The sequence below is a fragment of the Berghia stephanieae genome, chromosome 11 (assembly GCF_034508935.2).
Source record: "Berghia stephanieae isolate SIO BIC M18660-M18661 chromosome 11, UCSD_Bste_1.3, whole genome shotgun sequence".
NCBI lineage: Eukaryota > Metazoa > Mollusca > Gastropoda > Nudibranchia > Aeolidiidae > Berghia > Berghia stephanieae.
The window spans coordinates 41932317-41937316 of record NC_088370.1 but is presented as its reverse complement, the minus strand read 5'-3'; the positions used below and the strand labels follow the sequence as shown (position 1 = coordinate 41937316).

The window sequence follows — 5000 nt, the reverse complement described above, 5'->3', positions numbered from 1 at the left end:
GTGAGTATTTTTTTAAAAGGTTTTACCACCCACAATTCGTTTTTACGTTTCAGTCAGTCTCCCAGCCAGGACGTAGTATGAACAGTTGCATTTCTAACTGATACAGGACAAGTCAGCTGATACGCTTATATTTTTACCATCGCTCTCGGATTCGAATTTCCTTAACTCCTAAAGCCTCTCCTTCATTGACACGTCAGGTAAGTGGAGCATAAATTAATTAATTATGAGCTTTTTATATAGCACAATATCCACTAAACGTGCTCAAAGCGTTTTACAAGGTGTCCCTGGCGAACAGCAACATGCAACATGTAAGACGGGACATAACGCCTGTTAGGCGATATTACAATATTTTCGGACAGACAAAACGCTGTCAACGGCCAGGTACTCATTTTACACCTGAGTACGGTGAGAGAATGTGAGTAAAGAGCCTTTTCCAAGGACTCAACTATGCGCCGAGCGCGAGGCTCGAACTCAGGACCTTCCGATCCGAAAGCGAGTGTCATACCACTAGACCACATAGCCGCACATAGATACACGTGTTAAAAATCTCCTCCAAAAGCACAACACTGGATCCATAATTATACGAGATTACAGTCATACATTAAGTTACTGATCACTCTTTGTATCGCAACAAAAGGTCGAGTTTAATCATTTGTCACAAGTTGATGATCACCATATTTCTTATATTCGTGAAAAATAAAAGTTTTAATACATTAGACGAATACATATACTGTGGACATTTCGGGTTTCCCCTTTATCAACAAAACACGATTAATGAAACGCTGAGGACGGTTTCATTAATCGTGTTTTGTTGATAAAGGGGAAACCCGAAACATCCTCAGTATCTGCTGTCTTCGTCTAATAAGTTGAAGCTTACAATTCAATACCTAGATTTATTTATTCCTTCGGCTTCAAGCAGCAATATTTCCATTATAATCGTCACATACAATTCTATGTATCCATACGAGTTATGAAGGAGATATTAATCCTGATTTTTACTGCCTTAACCCACTCGTTACCACCAATACAAAAATCGCCGCAATTGTTACGATACAATCAACAATTTTATCATTATAGTTTCTTTTGTATATCACAGAATTTAACCCTCTCCTTACCAACTACAGGAAAATCGTCACATTCGTTACGATACAACCAACATTTTTCTTATTCAATTTCTCTGTACATCATAAATTTAAAGAAAATGAACATTTGTTGTAGAGCAGTTTGCACAAATTATTATCACAATAATTGTGTTTGAGTTAAAAAATATTTGTGATAGTTGGGTGTGAAGTTTGGGAAGTCAGAATGGCTGGAATGAGGATTAAGAAAAGTTTCGCATAGCTATAAAAACTTGACACTGCGTTGTAGAGCTTATTTAGTTGAACAATATTATGTATAGAATGTACATGTTGCTTTTCTGTTCGAGTAAGAAGACTCTGTTTTTGTTTTTTTTTGTATTTCGTCGTGTAATGATTCAGGGAAAATTCTGAAAATAGCAGGTAAGGAGAAAGTTAAACAGACTGAAGAAATTGCTTGACACCTTTTTAATAAGATGCTTAACGCAAAGTACTTTCCGCCAAACCTAACTAATCCCGCTACCAGCTACCACTGCTGGGTTGACAGGAAGGTCAGAATAAAAATTCTCGACTACTACTCTCTGAAAAAACCCCGGTCTCTTTGATATGGGTCTCAGCTATCTGTGTGCCAATTTTCATGCTCTCAATCCCAATGTGCACGGTTTTAGCCCAATTTCCCCTACTACAATGAATATGAAGAAAATATATATGTATCTATGTTGTTATTTAATATATCCGTAATAGTAAAAATGTAAGGCCTTAAAACGGAAACGTTATGATTGATTACCAGAGTGGTTCTATAGCAGATGGGTTTTAATGGGTCTTGGTAACCAGTATGCAAATTTTTATGCTTTCAACCTGAATTCCCACGATTTTAGCCTAATTCCCCTTACTAGAGTGTTTGACCAACAATTGAGGCTCTCTGGTTCTCGAAAAATGCTGTAAAAAGATTTTGCCGAAATGATAAAAAAAAGAAGTTTTATTTATGGTACAGCAATGATCATCATGACCTTGACCCCACCTGCTCATGAGCTTTAGCCTTCCAAAGATAGCTTCATTAAGCCAATAATATTCGCAAGGCTCTTTACACTGTCTATCTCCGACATTGGAAATAAGACAATTCGGTTTCGGATGAGCTAAATTTCGAACACTCACAAATCGTGAATAATTTATTTACTTTCAGTTTGTGATTGAATTTTTTAAAAATTATATTTTAAAAAGTTGAGTATTTATATAGATAATGCAAAATCTACTAACCATGCTCAAAGCGGCCAATGTGGTCTTGTGATCTTGTGTGACGCTCGCTTTAGGATCGGAAGGACCTAGGTTCGAGCCTAGTTTTCCTCTGAAAAAAGCCAATTCGAATTAGGAGAGGCTAAATTATAACACTCACAAATTGTGAATGATTTATTTACTTTCAATTTGTCATTGATTTAAAAAAAAAGAAAATTATAATTTTCTTTAAAATTGAGCTTTTATTTCGATAGTGCGATATCTACTAAAGTTACAGCAACAAGATCGGATTGGGACAAATAGAGTATCAAGGAGAATAACTAATAAGCACTCACATAGATATGACGAAGTTGACGTCACTCAGGTCTTTGTTATTGCTTTTGGCCATCCACGTCGATGAGTTATTGTCACTAAACTGTATTAACCAGACTATAAAATTTCACGGTGACACAAGAGTTTTGTGTGTTGGTATGTTATATTTCCGGATGGCAATGTTGTGAGCTTCTTAGCCAAGCGCATATTATCTATATAACAAAAGCATAACAAAATTCACAAAAAGTTTATGTCAGGAAAAAATGCAACAACGTCGCGAAAGAAACATGATATGTACATTCCAAAAATTTTAATACAGACAACACCAGCATAAGACTCCCCAACTACATCAGACAAAAAACAACAAACAAACAAACAAACAAACAAACAAACAGGCTAACTAAGTGGACACGACAACAAACTATCAATTCAAATATCAAGAACGGACACCCGCCTACACTCTCTTTCTTTCCTTCTGTCGTTCGTTTATGGAATGAACTCCCTCAGGAGTTGATAGAAACACCAAAAACAATACAGAATTTGAAAGGGTCTTGAAAGCGTGTTAAACAAATATCAAAAATGAAATGATCACAGCATGTATTATGAATATGTGTGTGAGTTTGTGTGTGTGTGTGTGTGTGTGTGTGTGTGTGTGTGTGTGTGGGCATGTGTGTCGTGAAATTCATAAATGTGAACTGTAGTCTGGATCCTCTATTTAAGGGCCTACAACAAGAACCACGAAGAAGAAGATGAAACATTCTCAAAGCGGCTATGTGGTCGTTTTCGGATCGGAAGGACGTGGGTTCGTGACTCTTTTTCCTTTGAAAATAGCCAATTCGAATTCGTATGAGTTAATTAGAACTCTCACACATTGTGAATAATTTATTGACTTTCAGTTTGTGATTGAATTTTTAAAAAAAAGAAAATTATATATTTTTAAAATTGAGCTTTCATATAGTGTAATGTCCACTAAACATGCTCAAAGTGCTATGTGGTCTTGTGGTATGACGCTCGCTTTCGGATTTGAAGGACCTGAGTTCGAACCTCGTTCGGCGCATAGATGAGTCATTGGAAAAGACTCTTTACTCACATCCTCTCACCGTACTCCGTTGTAAAATGAGTACCTGGCCGTTAACATCGTTGTCTCTGTCAGAAAAATTGGAATATCGCCTACCAGGCGTCATGTCTCTTTCTATATGTGACCTCTCGTCTCAAAACGGTATTAAGTCGGGATGATTAAGATGCTGAAAACTGAATTTGTAGCCAGAAATATTATGCTTAAGTTGAGTTTTTATACTTCGTATAGGAGAAGGAATATCATATTTTACTGTGCTAAATACCAACGTTTCATATTTTTGACCAGTTTGACTATAATTTGACTTTTTAGCATTCGGTCCATCCCGACATAATACCGTTTCGAGACTAGAGGTCACATATGTTACTAATTGCTTATAGTCAGTAACACTTTGTAAATCGCTTTGAGCACGTTTAGTTGATATAGTGGATGCAAGCTCAAGTGTTGTTTATTTTCAAACGATGTTTATAATGGTCTCCAACCAACACCAATACATAACAAGTAGAACGAGACATCACGGCTGTAAGAGGATATTATATTGTTTTCTCTGTTAACGGCCAGGCACTCATTGTACACTTGAGTACGGCGAGAGAATGTGAGAAAAGAGCCTTCTCCAAAGACTCAACTCTGAGCTGCTCAAAGCGGGTCTCGAACCAAAAACCTTCTTATCCGAAGGACATGTTGAGGTCTTATTTCTTTTAATGATGATGATGATAATAATGATAATAATAATAATAAAATAATAAATAATAAATAATAATAATAATAATAATAATAATATAATAATAATAATAATAATAATAATAATAATAATAATAATATATAAATAATAATAATAATAAATAACCTAGGACCTTCTGATCCGAAAGCGAGTGTCATACCACAAGACCATATAGCCGCACAAATAAGAACACATCGACAATGGCTCGTATTTCATATAATCAAATTTAAATTAAATTCTAAAGATAGACAAAACCAGTTAAAATCCAATTAATGATATTATCAGGTATGCTTGAAGCTATGTGGGAGGAGGAGGAAAGCGGGAGGCGAGGGGGGGGGGGGTGATGAGATTGTTCATTCTGAATGAGTGATAAGCTAAATTAAAGTAGATAAACGTTTTTAAAAAATATATATTTGTCCAATTTGTATTAAGCCTTTGGTCCCCCCCCCCACCCCCATGGGTGGCAAAAAGTCGAGTTTTGGGTATAGATAGTTCGAAGATGACGTCACTCAAGCCTTTGTTGTTATACGCCATCCGCGTTTGTGAGTTGTTCTCACTGAACTGTATTAACCAGACTATAAAA

At 36.0% G+C, this 5000-nt stretch overlaps 1 protein-coding gene across 2 annotated transcripts in view; it reads left to right on the top strand.

Moving 5' to 3' along the window:
• Positions 1-5000, top strand: part of LOC144957051 (uncharacterized) — a 127691-nt gene that overhangs the window by 43831 nt on the left and 78860 nt on the right. For both annotated transcript variants that reach the window (XM_078887999.1, XM_078888000.1), the window contains exon 2: positions 54-197. The gene's annotated coding sequence lies outside the window, so the exon portion shown is untranslated. The remainder of the gene's footprint in view (positions 1-53; positions 198-5000) is intronic.